The sequence below is a fragment of the Mesoplodon mirus genome (genome assembly GCF_964341445.2).
Source record: "Mesoplodon mirus genome assembly, chromosome: 14".
Lineage (NCBI taxonomy): Eukaryota > Metazoa > Chordata > Mammalia > Artiodactyla > Ziphiidae > Mesoplodon > Mesoplodon mirus.
Genome location: NC_138990.1, coordinates 81,948,027 through 81,965,579, shown reverse-complemented (window position 1 = coordinate 81,965,579; position 17,553 = coordinate 81,948,027).

The following is a 17,553-nucleotide window of genomic DNA, read 5'->3' as shown; positions in this document are numbered from 1 at the left end:
CCTGGTGGTGCTGTGGTTAGGAATCCTCCTGCCAATGCAAGGGATACGAGTTCGAGCCCTGGTCCGGGAAGATCCCACATGCCGTGGAGCAACTAAGCCCATGTGCCACAACTACTGAGCCCATGTGCCACAACTACTGAAGCCGGTGCATGTAGAGCCCATGCTCCGCAAAAAGAGAAGCCAACGCAATGAGAAGCCTGCGCACCGCAACGAAGAGTAACCCCTGCTCGCCACAACTAGAGAAAGCCCGCGCACAGCAACGAAGACCCAATGCAGCCCAAAATAAATAAATAAATAAATTTCAAAAATTGTATAAAACAACAACAACAACAAAAAACCCAATTCACAAAATTCATTTCTTCAGAAAAGGACTGACTTTGTTTCATAAGATAACCTGGTGGGTCATTGGGAGTTGAAAAGATAGGTCTCAGGGAAGTTTCTGGAAGGAGAGGGAGTGCTTAGGAGAAAAAAATGGGCATGCTTAGGAGAAAGGGAGAATTTGTTGTCTTGGGGGCAAAAGGAAAGGGAAGAAGGAAAAGGAACAGAGGAACTACAGGGTAGAAAGGCTGACAGAATTTTAAGCACAGGATTGAGGATGTATTCTGGATTTATTATTACGTTATTTGTGCTCATGTTTTCTAGTGCCATCCATCTTCACACTTCAGTAAAGGGTGCTTCACACGGACTTCACTGGTGAGGGTGGCTGTGTATGCTGTGTACATGTGTGTCCATCCAGGGAAAGGAGATGAGCCCCACACCTGAGTTGATGCAGACTGAAAAGGAGCTTAATCAGGGGTGACCTTGAGACAGTTAGCCTCAGGGCATCCATTTGGACTTTCTCAGGTTGTGTAATGCTGGTCCTCACCCATTGTAAGTGGATTTTACAAGGCAACATGACACAAGTTGTCATTCTGGGTTGCATTGGAGTAACACCTCAGAAGCCAACCCCTGACTCTGTCATTGGTCAGAGCTGTGCAATGATCTTGTTTTCTGCTTATGTTTAGTTTTGTATGTTTCTGTTGGTAATTCATATCCAGCTGTCAGGAAGACCATGGAAGGACTTCTTTTTATTTTCCTTCTTCCTTTTTGCATCACGTAGGTCTTTATAGCTGTAAAGGACGCCAGGGAAGTGCTAAGCTCTGTGTAACTGGCAGATGGATTTCATTTAGCTCCATGATTCTTCTGTGGGATTTTTTGTTCTGTGTTGGTCGTGGGACTCATGATTCAATCCAAAATTTCCTTGCCTCAACTAGACTGGTTTCTGGTCTCATGAACCAAGAGTAGAATGAAGATCATTAGTTCAATTTATGTTGTCTGTCAGTCCAGGGCAGCTGGGTCTTCAGCACTGTGCTAGGTTTTAGAGGAGTGGGAAATGCACAAAATAGAAAACACAATCCCTGTGCACAGGGCAGCATATCTTGCGGGTATATCTAATCTCTTATCCTTCAGTCTCTCTCTCTGTAGATTTCTTTCCTTGAATTTTTCCCTCTTTTCCCTTTGTCTTGTTTTTCTCCTTCTTCTGTTTCTTTTCTTTTTCTTCTGTTTCTGTTTCCTTAGGATGTCTTCACTCACATTTTCTACAATTAAATATTTTCCTTTCACTTCTATGGTCTTATCATTTTTAAAAAAATCTGATTATAGATTTTCAAGCAGGAAACAAGGAAAACATCTCTTCAAAGCCTGACTCCTGAACTGTCACCAATGGGTTAAGTAGAACTTCCCTCTCTTCAGACTATGTAACCTTGCCCAGGTATTTTATCTCAAATGGTCCATTATCTGAAAGACTTCCTAACAGTGAGAGTTCTGACCTACCAAGCAATATGAGCTTTTCCCATCACCATTCACAACAAGCTCAATGCAGGGCAGAATTTCAGTCCTAAATCAGAATTACCCTGGATTCTTGGCACTTGAAGCCAGATTGCTAACACCCAGTGATTTTATTAGGGTATCTCTTGTGGGAGTGGACTGTTTTTTTTTTTCTTTCCATTTTAAATGCTAGTTAAAAGGAAAAAAGGAAAAGCTCATTCCTCCAAAAAAGGATTTTGGCAGGCAGATAGGATGATTCTGGAGCAGATGGTTTAAATATTATTTACATGTTATTTAAAGTCACAACATGGGCTTGTGGATATTTCTACAACACTAAATAGCTTTTCAACTTGCAATTCTTATCGAGTTGATCAATGTATTTGGAAAAAGAGAAAACCTAGGTTGAATTGTTATCCCTAGGAAAAGAGAAGCTTGTCACTGTAGTGTAATGTCTACGCAGTGGATGGGAAAAAGAATAACCACGGTATTTTCTCCAGCCTGTAACCTGGGTTAGAAAACCACTGTCCCTCAATATGTGGTTATTGACCTGTTCAAATGACTGCTTTCATTTGCTACTTCAGATCTAATCATTGAATCTAGTGGGGACCACATTTGTTTACCACGTCCAAGTGCCAACAGCTTTCTCAACTTTGAGGTTGGGACAGGGCAGTAATTCAATGGAAAATGGACAATAATACAAAACATCATATAAGAAAGGCAAATCTCATTCTATTTTCTAATATTATTTTAAGAAAAAATAATGATTAGAAAATAGAAAAGGCATTTAGCTGAGAAAACCTGAGGAAAAGTCCTTGCTATGTTCAATCACTTCTTGCCACATTTTAGGCAAAAGTCAAGTTGAATTCTTCATTTGAAGCTAATATGGAAAAAAAGGATGACTCAAAGATATATAAGTCAGGATAGGCTAGGTTATGCTGTGGTAACAAACAATCCCCAAATCTCAGTGGCTTAACATATAAAGACTCCTTTCATCCTCATGAAAATTCTACTAGTGGTTCAACTTGTAGCTCTTCAGGAAGCTCCTTTCCAAGAGACCTAGGTTGCTTGAATCTGTTGCTATCTGGAACACATCTTCCATTTTGGTTACTGAGACATGGGAAGGGCTTGGCATACCAGCTCTTCAATGTTTCATCCCAGAAGTGACATACATCCTCTCTGCTTGCAACTCGTTGACCATAATTAGCCACAGTGCCCTTCTTAACTGCATCCGAACTGGGAGATGTGGGAAACACGTAGTGAGGGCTAAATGTCTCTGCCTCAAAGCATAACTGGGACGAATGCTATGTTAAGAGGGTCTCATTTTGTTAATGACCCATATTTGTGTGGTAGGAGTGTTTTAGAGAAGCTTGCAGAGAACTGGACTGCTGGGAGGTACAATGATCAAGGCCTTCTCAAAGGCAGAAGAGATGGAGTCAGCTCTTGCTTGCTTGGACTGCTGGGTTTGGGTAGACAGGGTTGTGGGAGACCTTTAGAGGCCACAGGCAGAGGGTCTGGTTGCCTTTCTGGGGGACCACATACCACACAGGGAGGCAGGTGTGCTGGAGGGTGTGATGCTCATCACTTAAAGTCTGTAGATTTGTGAGGCCCCTTTCCAAGGCTGCCTAATTCCTTGTAGATACTAACCATCTCTGTATGTGGTCTACCCAGATGCTGAACTCGCAGAAGGCCAGGATCATGCCTTCCTGGTTGTTGTGACTGCAGCAGGGTGTAACATGAGTACTAACTGGGTACTAGCTGAATAACCTGGGTAGCCAGAGTGAGGCCATCAGTATTGCTTCTGTTGTATAAGCTAGTACTTCTCAAACTTTGTTATGCTTACAAATGACCTAGAGATCTGGTAAAACTGGAGATTCCTGGTCAGTAAATCTGGGGTTTAGCCTGAGGTTCTGCACACCTCCCAAGATTTCATTCTCCACATAAAGGTATTAACTGAGGTTTCCAATTGGGTGTGTTAATCCACTGAGGCTCAGTTGTCTGAATACAGCAGAAGGTTGTCCTTGGAAATGGCTGGTGTCACAGGTGATCATTTCAATCTGGTTATTCCTATTGCCCAGACCACCGAGCCTTAAGAGCAAAAGAGGGCTCCCTGGGCTGAGCTCTTTGTGAATATATGAATTCTCAGTACACCTGGTTTTGTTTTCCTCTCTTAAGGCATCTGACAGGCAGTTAATAGCTCATGAAAGAGCCGTACCCAAACTGTACTTTGAAGGAATCAGAAAGTACTGCTTTTGAATGACTTCCTTCCCATGGCAGCTCCCAAATCCAGTCCAGCAAGAGGCCTGGACGCTGAGTGGCTTCTTCAAGCCTTCAGGTGGTGTCTGAGCAAATGCAAGGGGCAATCAAATTAGCCTAACACTGGCCACTTCCGAGCACTCACTCGAGATGACAGTTTCAGCTTCAAAAGAGGTATGCAAACTGGAATAATGAAATGTTCCATTTTATTAAGTTCCTGGCCAGAGGGAGGAATTGTACTGGAAGAGAGAAAAGGTGGGGATTTTTTAGCATAATTTCTGTGACGCTGATAAGCAGTAATTTTTTGCAGAGGGGGGAAAAATGTAACCCACTGCAATAAAACCATTTTCATAATACCGTGGGAAGGAGTTTATTGCCCCGAGGCAGCCATGCCTCCTCATGGCAGCCTGAGCCTCCATCTCCATCTTTCATGGGTCAGTCGGACATTTTTATAGTGCTGGAACAAGAGAGAGCGCTTATGGTGTGTCCCTTCTCCATCTGTCAATGGTTAGGGTAGAGGCCACCCCCTTGCTTTCACTTTGGGTCTGATTTCTGTGTCAGCTCGGACTGGGAGTGACACCGTGGGAGTGGGATGGCTCATGAGGACAGCTGCACTATATTTTCAGACCATGAATAGTTAGAAGGACCGAGAGTAAATGGTTTTTGCATGAATCCGAGGAGGAAAGTGCCATTTCCTCTCCGTTCTGGCTCATCAGAACTTTGGCCACGCTGTGTTGGCCTTGCTTTCCAGAACTTTGTCCAAGTTCATTTCCAGAAAGTGGGACTCTCCATCTTTCACTGGACCTGGTATAAGCTCGGCCCTGAAACAGCAACCCAGAGAGCTGGTTAGATGCACAAATGGGAAGAAAATGCGTATTTTATGTGCGTGCCTCCACATTTCGGCCTCTGCCAGTAGAATCCATGTGACTTGTGGTGGAACACGTGTATTTTCCTATCATTTCACTTCAACCCCTGCAAGGTCTGTTGGAACTGGGAAAATTCGAGAGATGAAAAATCTTGGTGTGAGGCTGATGACGTAACTGAATGGAAGAGATTTGCTTCTTTCCATCCTTCCAATGGGTTCTATTGATTTTCGGTGCAATCGGTCTCATGAACGATTATCAATGGGAAAATACAAGCTCTTAGAGATAATTGCCGTTGTACACAGAGTCACTTACAAAGAGGACGTATGGATAGCCCTAGGCCAGAGGTGGGTTCCTGTAACTCAAGACTGAGTGTGGGTGCAAACTTGGGCAGGGAAGCTTCTAAGAGAGCAGGGATTCATGGAGTATTTGGGGGAGTTTTCGTTTGTTCAGTTTCTCTCAGTTTCTGAATGCCTGTCATTGAGTTTATCTTTTTCCTTTTAGGAAAGCCAGATGAGATAGGGCCAAAAGAATTCTGAGCTTTGTTAATTATTGTGGGTGTCTTCCGAGCTCAGAGTCCTGCACGGCTTAGCTGGGAGCTTCATCTACCATGGAAGGGAGCTGGAGGGGTGGGAGTTGGACTATTTTTGTTCAACAGAGTAATGTTAATGGATATACTTTATTTATCCCTTTTCTGTACCATTGCAGCCTTTACTTACACTGTTTCTAAACCCAACAGTCATCTTGTGAAAGGGATGTTGTTCACTCGTTTTTTTCAGATGAAGACACTGAGACTCAGAAGGTTAAATAACTCGCTCAGGATTTATGGCTAGTAGGTAGGTAATAACTGAGTCAAACCTCATCCTATGATCCCCCCTTCCCCCATAGGATGGGGTTTGACTCTCAGTTATTACCTACCTACTAGCTACAAACTTATGATATTTCTATTGTGTCATATGATAAATCACTTTAGTTTGTGAAGACTCAGCATCTAAACTTCTGCTCACAAGGAGGAAAGATTTTCTGAAAGAAAGAATAATAATTCAAGAACATCTTAAGAATGCACTCTTAGCATTTATTTGTTGGCATTTATTAGTCACCCACTTTGTGTAGAGTTCCACTCTTGATTGTGTCAGGGGAGTGGGGCTGGAGTGGGGATTGGTTACCACTGTTTCTGGAATCCATGAATCCGGAAGTGACTTCTCCTTCCTTTTAGTATCTTGACATGTAACTACTTGAGCCAGTGGCACTGTCACATGCTCACCTGTATTGTTAGTTACCCAAGCTTTGTGATTGGAGAATCTTTGTGTTTTCCTGCCATGAGATTCCTGGCACTATACTTAGCAGATGCTTGATGTATGTTTGATTGATTGATGGATTGACACAGTATCTGCTTGGATTCTGCTTATACTTTAAAAGACAGGGCATTTTGAGGGTGAGACAGGACAGACAGCTACAGACATATGCGCTGATAGCTCTGCAGAAAGTACCATCTGAGGCAGCTGCAAAAGACCATCCATGAGCCAGTGGAGAAAGTTCCATCACGAGAGAAGGGAGTCTGGCACAAATGCAAATTGCACCTCCGATGGATTGAAGCCTGATTGTGGACCACAGCTGTGTCTCCGATGGAGACTTACAGAGCTTCTGGCTCCTAAGGATCTGATTCAGCTTTAGTTTAGGATGGTAATAACTTAAACTCCAACACTGGGATGGCCATTGATCAATGAAACGAGCTGGCAGTTTCCAGACAGAAATGAAATACCTCAAATTGACCAGCCCGAGAACATTTTTCACCACCTAGCCATCCCTTCTGAGCTATTTAGAGAGCAAAGTAAAAGAAATAAGAACTTCGAAATTGCTGCTTGTCCAGTGGAAACCTCTCTGGGACACAGAACGAGTTGCGATTTATCCAGTTTTCCCACATAGAGAATTGGCAACACAGCTGCACCAACCACAGTTAATGAGTATAGATGTGGTAGATGCTGTGCTAAGTCTCTCTCTTTTTAAAAAAAATTTATTTATTCCTTTATTTTAATTTTTGGCCGCATTGACTCTTCGTTGCTGCGCGTGGGCTTCCTCTAGTTGCGGTGAGCGGGGGCTACTCTTCGTAGTGGTGTGCGGGCTTCTCATTGCGGTGGCTTCTCTTGTTGTGGAGCATGGGCTCTAGATGCCCAGGCTCAGTAGCTGTGGCTCAGGGGCTTATTTGCTCCGCGGCATGTGGGATCTTCCTGGACCAGGGCTCGAACCCGTGTCTCCTGCCTTGTTAGGCGGATTCTTAACCACTGCATCAGCAAGGAAGTCCTTGTACTAAGTTTGTTGATCTCATTTAATTTTCACAGCAAATGGGCAACATAGCAATATTTCCGTTTATTTTATAGATGAGGAAACCAAGGCTCAGAGAGGGAAGTAAGTTACCCAAAGTCACACAGCTAGAAGGTGGCAGAAGCCGGACTTGAATCTTAGGTCTATTTGATCCAAAGCCATGCTCTTAAATGTTATATAAACCACCTTTTCCCTTTTCCGGACATCACTTCTGAAAGAGAAATGTTCCTTTATAAATTGCAATTTGAAGACAGTGGGCTAGGTTCCCAGCCGTTAAATGGTGTTTCCTTATGATTTGGGAGATAGGAAACATAAAAATCATTTTCTGCTATTTCTCAGTTTGGTAGCCATTTCAAATAAACTAACAGTTGGAACTGTTTTGTAGGAGAAATCCATTCCCCTTTGAGGTCTGTGGTAGAAGGGCCACCAGTAGGATTTAAATTCCATCTAGATGTTGGACTACCAAGGTTACCAGCCCAGATGGCCAAGAGAAGGGTAATCAAACCAGGAAGGTCTGAAGCAGAAATGACCAGTGGGAGGGAGAGGAAGAGGGGTTTGACTGGACATGTTTCAAATACTGGAAGAACATCCACGGGTGAATGTTGAGCTAGAAGATGCAAGAACATGACTGATGCTTTGACATGAAGTTGGCGTGTGGCGAAAGAAATAGAAGGTCAGTTACATGTGTTAGAAGAAGTGAGGTCACTACAGGGCACAGGATAGAGAGGGAAGGGGGCAATCAAGGTAAGAATCTTGGGAGGAAGAGGTATGCATAAGGGAAAGTGGGGGCTTCCCTGGTGGCGCAGTGGTTGAGAGTCTGCCTGCCGATGCAGGGGACACGGGTTCGTGCCCCGGTCCGGGAGGATCCCACATGCCGCGGAGCGGCTGGGCCCATGAGCCATGGCCGCTGAGCCTGCGCGTTGGAGCCTGTGCTCCACAACGGGAGAGGCCACAACAGTGAGAGGCCTGCGTACCGCAAAAAAAAAAAGAAGAAAAAAAAAGGGAAAGTGAAGGTGTTCAAAGCTAGGAGAAGAGGAATTATGCAGGATAATTGTTAAGAGGGCCTACTCAATTGTTAGATGGCTAAGAGCAGTGTCTACCACAGCTGAGCATGCATGCATACTCACGTGACCTTGGACCTCAGCCTGGACATCCACAGGAATGGGTATGTATGGGCACACACCTGTACACATACAAGACTCTTCGGGGCAGTCTTATTCCTAATAGCCATATGTATGCCGATAGCCCAACAGATAATAAATTGTAACATATTTAATTGTACATAATTATAATAGTACACAGCAATTAGAAAATGAAATACTATACCTGCACCAAGGTGGATTAATCTCACAGACATAATGGTGAATGAAAGATTTTAAAAAAAGAATTCATAGAGATAGTGAAAGTTGAAGCAGATTAATTTTATCTTCTCCCTGGAAGAGACATTTGGAGTTCCAATCCTCCTCTCTAGAGTATCTATAGCAAGTTTATCCTCCCAGCTTCCGCCTTGGAGGTGGATTTTTTTTTTTCTTTTAGCTTTTCAGGAACCTTTATCCAATTAAGGGGAGAGAAATTCCAGTGTGCTTCCAATCACCATTATTGTTTTTATCATTTTGAAAACTTTATGGTGAGGAATAATATTGATAAGGTACAGAGATCATAAGCACCCAGTTCAATACTTGTTCACAGACTAAACATCCCCTTTCATCACCAGCACCCAGGTTAAGAAATAGAACATGACCAGAACCCCAGAAGCCCCTCTCATGCTCCTTTCTAGCCATTCCCCCTTCCCCCAAAGGAACACTCTTCTTACTTCTAACAGCATAGATAAGTTTTGCCAATTTTGGGGATACTTTTTTCATATTCTTTTCCATTATGGTTTATCACAGGATACTGACTATAGTTCACTGTGCTATACAGTAGGACCTTGTTGTTTATCCATTCTGTATATACTAGTTTGCATCTGCTCATCCCAAACTCCCACTCTTTCCCTCCCCCACCCCCTTTCCCCTTGGCAGCCACAAGTCTGTTCTCTATGTCTGTGAGTCTGTTTTTGTTTTGTGGATAAGTTAATTTATGTCATATTTTAGATTCTACATATAAGTGATATCATATAATGTTTGTCCTTCTCTTTCTGATTTACTTCACTCTGTATGATAATCTCTAGGCCCATTCATGTTGCTGCAAACGGCATTATTTCATTCTTTTTTAGGGCTAGGTAGTATTCTGTTGTATATATGTACCACATCTTCTTTATCTATTCATCTGTTGATGGACATTTAAGTTGTTTCCACGTCTTGGCTATTGTAAATAGTGCTGCTATGAACATAGGGGTGCATGTATCTTTTCAAATTAGAGTTTTGTCTGGATATATGCCCAGGAGTGGGATCGCTGGATCATATGGCAACTCTATTTTTAGTTTTTTGAGGAACCTCCATACTGTTTTCCATAGTGACTGCCCCAATTTACATTTGGAGGTGGGTTTCTTTTTAAGCCCTAATAGAGTATAGAATTGGCTTCTTTTATTTAATTTACAGCTCCTTTTACTCTCCAACCACTAGAGTGAACATAAGTGTGGATGTCACAGAGATTTTAGATGGGTCAGACTGGACCCTGGTTCTCTGAGGCCTTTATGACTGATACCTGCTCAGTGAGAACTGGTCTGGGTCACATGTGGAGATTCTACACGTGGTCTTTATTTTGCAGTTTGACTTTCACATTTAGCCCAAAACAGTCACTCTCTGTGGAAGACTCCAAATGAAATACAGAAATAACAGTATCCTTATTAAAGGTGTTGTTGTTGCTGAGTGTGAATTTTGTGAATATGTTTGCCCTCTAGGCCCCAAGGAGTCATGAGTGCTAATTTAGGAATCCTTTTTGATGTGGTTTGGTCGTGAGTTCTCTCTTAGAAATTAGCATAAATTCTCTCTCTCTCTCTAACATGAGGTATCAGTGCTGCAATCTTTTTCCTTTTGCATCTAACAAGGCAAAGACTCCGCAGGGTTAATTAATGCCAACGATCATGTGATAAGATCGAGCCAGCCGAGAGCATTAATTAATCACACAGGATGAACAAACCAGCCATTGAGGGGAGAAAAAAAGAGAACAAGCATCTTTAGCAGGAGAGCGAGGGGCTGAGAAGCAGGGAATCTGTGAAACAGAGATTCCTGACGTCTGAAGAGAGTAGCCAGCGGCAAAGGCTGGAGGCTGGGATGAGGACACTGGAAGAATGGAGTTAGCAATAAGAGGTTAAGAGTGTGGGCTTCCCTGGTGGCGCAGTGGTTGAGAGTCCGCCTGCCGATACAGGGGACGCGGGTTTGAGCCCTTGTCTTGGAAGATCCCACATGCCGCGGAACAAATAGCCCTGTGAGCCACAACTACTGAGCCTGCGTGTCGGGAGCCTGTGCTCCGCAATAAGAGAGGCCACGATAGTCAGAGGCCCGCGCATCGCGATGAGAAGTGGCCCCCGCTTGCCGCAACTAGAGAAAGCCCTCGCACAGAAACGAAGACCCAACACTGCCAAAAGTAAATAAATAAATAAAAAATTTTAAAAAAGAGGCAAAATTCCTTTAAAAAAAGAGGCTAAAAGTGAAGACCTGAGGATGGCAAATGGCAAAGTCCATGAACGAGTCAGAGAAAAGGCGGGAGCCCCAGCTGAGTAGGGACGAGCATTCATGCAGCGTCCACCTGTCATCAAGATGTCGAAATGAAAAGCAAAATCCCCCTCCCCCAAGCAGAAGTAACTGAGTATTTCCAATCACTTAGGCAATTTGTGTTGGGGTGAGAGTGGGTAAAACATCTAAGAGATGGAGGAATTGTTTACTCTTCAATCATTCATTTTAATTCAGTAGAATTAATTCACTGGAAACGTAGTCTTTAAGAAATGCTTATTATTCCCTTTTTTATTGTGGCGATTTAAAAACATATACAAAAGTGGAGAGAATATTATGATCCCCAAAGTGCCCATGACTCATTACCCAGTACTAACAATGATCAATAGTTTGTCATTCTTTTTTTTTTTTTTTTTTTTTTTTGCGATACGCAGGCCTCTCCCTGTTGTGGCTTCTCCCGTTGCGGAGCACAGGCTTTGGACACGCAGGCTCAGTGGCCATGGCTCACGGGCCCAGCCGCTCCGCGGCATGTGGGATCTTCCCGGACCGGGGCCTGAACATGTGTCCCCTGCATCAACAAGCGGACTCAACCACTGCGCCACCAGGGAAGCCTTGTCATTCTTGATACATACTCATTTTAGGAAGATGAGTTCAGGGGAATTTTAATGAATTTTTGTATTGAAGAAGAGCCTGTGTCTACCTTTCAATCTCATTTGCTCTTTTAAATCAAAATAGCCCCCAAATATCCAATGGAGAGATACTTAGGGGTTATTTTTCTCTTTTAGGAAGCACAGGTTGGCACAATTAAGGGAGCAGTTAGCAAGACCTGCTGGGGTTGGGCCCCATTAGGGACGAGACGTCAGCACCAGATGGTGGCCAGGCAGAATGGAAAAGGATCCTGGCAGGTTTGGGTGCCTCAAACCTTCTCCTTGACCTGTTGGACCTTTGTGCAGGCACCCTGGGGCTCAGCATCTCTTTACCATCTTATTAACAAGGTAGCTTCAGAAAATGTTTTGCTGGACTCATTCACAATAAGTATGGATGGCTGGTACATTTCATATCTATTTACTAGGAGCATCTTCACTGTAACTGAGAAGAAGAAACTGGACAAAATAGAAATCTATAACTGTGGAACTGCAGGTGTCAGCAAGTTAGGGAATTCTTTCTCTGGGGTGCAGGGCCTGGGCCCTCAAAATCACTAGGGTAGGCTGCCACCTCTGTCTACACACAAAGTGGCCCCGGTGTGTTGGTGATGTCCTCGACCCTTAAGGGGCCAGTATGTCTTTGGCACTCCTTGGGCTCAGCTCCCTCCTCTGGGGGCTGGTCCGCCTTGCGTTAGTGCTTTCAGGAGCCCTTTCTGTGGCAAGGTCAAGAGCTTGGGGCTCAAATAGGTCTGTGTCTTTATTCCTGTCTTACCCCTATGTTCTTCATGACATTTTTTTTTCTTAAATTCCATATTATGTGTTAGCATATGGTATTTGTCTTTCTTTTTCTGACTTACTTCACTCTGTATGACAGACTCTAGGTCTATCCACCTCATTACAAATAGCTCAATTTCGTTTCTTTTTATGGCTGAGTAATATTCCATTGTATATATGTACCACATCTTCTTTATCCATTCATCCGATGATGGACACTTAGGTTGTTTCCATCTCCGGGCTATTGAGAATGGACTTGAGGATATGGGGAGGGGGAAGGGTAATCTGTGACAAAGTGAGAGAGAGGCACGGACATATATACACTACCAAACATAAGGTAGATAGCTAGTGGGAAGCGGCCGCATAGCACAGGGAGATCAGATCAGTGCTTTGTGACCACCTACCTGGAGGGGTGGGATAGGGAGGGTGGGAGGGAGGGAGACGCAAGAGGGAAGGGGATATGGGAAAAGATGTATATGTATAACTGATTCACTTTGTTATAAAGCAAAAACTAACACACCATTGTGAAGCAATTATACTCCAATACAGTTGTAAAAAAAAAAAAAAAAGAGCTTGGGGCTGTGGTGACTGCTGCGGATCAAGAGAGGAATGTGCAGCTGTTCACTTTATTTTCACTCCCTCCTGTTCATTCCCTTGCAAGAGTTCTACCCGCTACTGCCTTCTGAGATGATTATTAATGGAATCCTCTTCACTTTTTCAGAACCCTTGGTTTTTCCTCTTTGTTCCTGACTATTTTAATTCTGTCAGGCCCGTTTTCATGTCTGTTGCCGGCTGGCCCTTGTTTTATAGTCTGTTCTTTCTCCTCCCCATGTCCTTCTTTTCTATCCCGGGCATATCCTCTCTCGCACTCTCCCTCTTCTTTGAGCTGGCCCAGACTGGAGCAAATTAAAATATACTTTTCAAATTTTACTAGCCCAATTATTCTTTGTTAAATGAAGCCAGGGCAGCAATCACACTGATCTCGGAAACCCAGGCAATTTGAGGACAGAATAAAAACACCAACTCTTCTTTTCCTTCCTGACCACTTGCTTTGATATGGTTTTATCTTAAAGAATATTACGGATTGAAACAGGCTATAAGTCACATTAAAACTCTTCTTCCCAATGAGAAAAAGGTAAATTACCAATATTTTTGAATGAATTAGTATATCTTTTGAGCATCTACTAGGTGCATAGTATTATACTGATCATCTACACATTTTGACGTATTTTTCAAAAAGGCTGGTATCCTATAATCCATCTATAGAAATAAGAAAAAGAAGAATGAAAGTATTATGCACGTATGAAACCATGAAATGGTCATATGGCTTACCTTTAATAGTTTAGCTTGATTCTTACCTTCTTCATGAAGATTTTCCCAGTCATCACTGCCAGAAGATCCATTCTTGAATTCATCCACCCTTTTATCCAACCATCCATCCATCCACCCATCCATTCATCTACCCATATATCTTTCCTTCCTTCTTTTCTTCTTTCCATCTGCTCACCCACCCACCCACCTGGTGCTTCCTCTTTGTAAGCAACTGTGCTAATGTTGGCCAAGCGAAGAACAGTATAGTTTTCTGCCCTTCAGTAGCTCACAGTTTGGTAGGAGAGAACTTGTAATAATAATAGCAGCTAACATTTATTGAGCTCTTAACTATATATCAGGCATTGCAATAAGCATTTAAAATATATTATCTCATTTAATCCTCAGAGAAATTTTTGAAGTACCTTTTACAGGTGAGGGAAATGATTGCTGGGCTAGAAATATTGGATATGAAGACTACTTTGACTTTAGGAAGTGCTTTTCTAAAGCCCATCAGCCTTAAATCTGATAAGTTCCATCCCATAAAACCCCAAGTGCTTACGTAATTAATTCCTATATACTTTCACGCTTCTTCCACTGCTAAGATATAGGAGAGGCTTTTGGGGGCTACCACTGGATGATGTCCAGACACAGACAGCCCTCCCTGTGGGGACATCTTCTGCAAAGAAGGCTTAAGTGGGGACTGTGCTATTCATAGTCACACAGCAGATGAGCTCAAAATGGAAGGGATCCTGGCTCCTTGAGCCCAGGTTTTGAAGAAGTTTCTCTTCTGTTGATCTCATTGTTTTGACCTCTTCTGTATTTTAATGATGTGAACGTATTTTTACATTCCAGCCTAAAAATTCTCTTCATTTATTTTCTCTGAGTGGCAATGATGGCAGTTGCAAAGCAGCAGCAACTTTGGAAACACAGAGAAGTTAAGTCATTTGCCCAAGGTTATAGGGCTAGGAAGTGCCAGAGTGACATTTGAACCAAGTATATCAAGATGCTTGTCTCTTGTACTTAATTTGTTCCACTCACTTGGTGCTTATTGGATATGATGAGCTTGTATTACAAACAGCAAATGCTTGGAACCAGACCAAGCTGGGCATGAACGTGCCCTCTGGCACTTGCTAATGTCCTCATCTTGGACAAGTTGAGCTTTTATGGAATCCTCATCTGTAGAAGTAGGATAGTGGCACCTACATAAAAAGGACTGCTGTAAGTAATTTTTTTTTTTTTTTTTTTTTTTTTTGCTGTACGCGGGCCTCTCACTGCTGTGGCCTTTCCCGTTGTGGAGCACAGGCTCCGGATGTGCAGGCTCGGCGGCCATGGCTCACGGGCTCAGCCGCTCCGTGGCATGTGGGATCCTCCCGGACCGGGACACGAACCTGTGTCCCCTGCATCAGCAGGTGGACTCTCAACCACTGCGCCACCAGGGAAGCCCTGCTGTAAGTATTAAATGTGATAATGGATGTAGAAGCACCAGTGTGGTACCTGGCACATAGAAGACCTTCCATCAATGTCTGTCTCCTAAATCTTTGTCTCTTCCCTCTACTGGATTTTAGTTCCCCAAGGACATATCCCTGCTCCTGGTGGGAACTCAGGAACTTTGATTAATGAGTAGGGCTCTGTAGGGCCTTGGGAGGCAAACCTTTGTCAGTGTTTAGTTCACCAATTAACTCTCCATTTTCTCCTTCATTATAGGAGTCATGCAGACATATTGTAGAGCACTGGTCCCTCCTCTCAACTGGCCCATCATCATCATCATCATCTTCAAAGCCTTCAACAAAACAGATTCCCTAGGCACAATCTTCACCTGATAATCTCCCAGGTGATTTACGTGATCCACCAGTTTGAAGAGCTACTACCTCCAAAGAGTTTCATTTTCTCCAAAAGCCAAGTGTCCTCTATAGGGTGGCCAGATAAAATATAGGGTGGCTTCGTGAAATGTGCATTTCAATGAAACAATGAATACAATTTTATGTTAGCATAAGTATGTCTCAAATATTACATAAAACATATTTATGCTAAAAAATATTCAATGTTTATCTGAAATAAATATTTATTTATTTTTTAAAATAAATAAATCCTGGACTTTTTAATTGGCTAGATCTGGCAACTCTAGTGCCATAGTATGAGAGGCACGTAAGGAAAAGTGTTTTCATGCACTTTCGATTGCTCTCTGAGATGCACAGAGTGCTCTAAGGCCAACTTCCCCCTCAATAAAAAATACGAGTTGTTAACTGGAGTTGGCTGAGGCTCCTGAGATTTAATTTCTTCCCCCCACAGGCATTATTTTGCAAAATCCACAAATGAACGTAGATTTAGGTGTTGTGGTGGGAAAGATTTTGCTTTGAGAATTTCCGGCCCTTGAGGTTGCAGGTGGCCACCCTTTCTGTCATCACCCTGGGGTCAGCCTGAGGCAAAATAACGCTACTCACATCTCCTCTCCCAGGACTCTCCATCCGCCTCTGTTGCCGTAAGTTTGGATCACTGTGAATCCTCAGCCCTCTCTCTTCTTATTTTATTTTATATTTTTTTGTGATCTGCAAAAGCCTGAAAAGATGAAAAAAATGTTCTGAGCTTAATCGAAAGTCTATCTAATAATAATGAATGCAGCAGGCTTGTAAAGAGCGCAGACCATGCGCACTTAACCGTTAACGGTCCCACAAAGTAATGAAGACTCGAGTGGTCCTTATTAGGTATCCAGCTGTGAATCAGGACTCATCTAACATTCTGATTGCTGAAAGAAATCGATAATTGATGTGACAGGATGGCCATTATTATTATTATTACTTATTTTTTAAAAATCCAGACATAGCAGCTAGAGGCGGGCTCCCAGCCTCCTCCGGGTATAGCAGGTGTGGAGGGCGAGAGGTGCCCTTCCATTAAATCTTCCAATGGGGGCTCTAATAAATTTTGCATTGAAATAAGTAATGACCACATTTAACGACCAGTTTGTCTGAGTGTTAACAGCTTGTGAGCCAACAAACTGGTCATTAACAGGTGCTAACTTCTGCTTTCTGGTTTAAACAATCCATTCTCCTCTCTTCTCCTGTTTGGGGGCTTATGCAAATTGCTGGCTGGTTTTTCATTTTTCCTGTGATCCGTTGCTCTTGTTAATCAGTTCGATACCTCTTAGCCCATGGCACCTCTTTCCTGGGACTATTTCTTCTATAGTCCATGGATGAATGAATTTTTTAAAATTCATTTTTTTTGCTCTTGAAGGATGAATGTATCCTGGTAGAGTTTGGTCCCAGAATAAACTAGGTGACAAGTCCTAAAGAAAAAGTCACTCTTGAAACATAAAATCTCCTACTCTGAAGAAGGAATGCAAATAGCTTAAAAATATCACAGTTTGAGACAGCATTATGTCTGCTGAGGGGATGGGACAGAGATTATTGTCTCTGTGCTAGAAATGAACAGACTTTTCTATTGGAAGAGCGTGTGATTGACCCACCCACAGTCCAACATGTGTCTGTAATGAGGCCGGGCCCTCCTGAGAAATCTCTTTCTCAGTCTCCCTTGCTTTGGTTTCTTTGGTTTTGCTAGATTATGAGCCAGTAATAAGGGACATACTTCTCTCAACGTACCCTTGAAGGAATGGGGTTGAGAGAGTGGGTTTGGGCCTTTGGTCCTATCAGCTCCGATTCACTGCATTAGCTTCCTGTAGACAGAAGGGGAGTCAGAACACAAGAAGTCCAAGTTCTGCCCAATGGGCACCATCTTTACCATCTTGCGTGTATGGAGGCTGCACTGGATTATATACACTGTTCTCTCTCAGGCAGTGCTTCTCAAATGATTTGTGGCAATGGGCCATTAAAAATGTTTTTTCAGTTGACTGCAGATGATAATTTGTAGAATACAAGCTCATGTGCTTGGGTGTCCTGAAAATGTCAAACTGCTATACAGGTGTCTAAACGCTTTCTCTTACTTCCTCTACTTATCCTAAGATGGTAACAGGTAGTG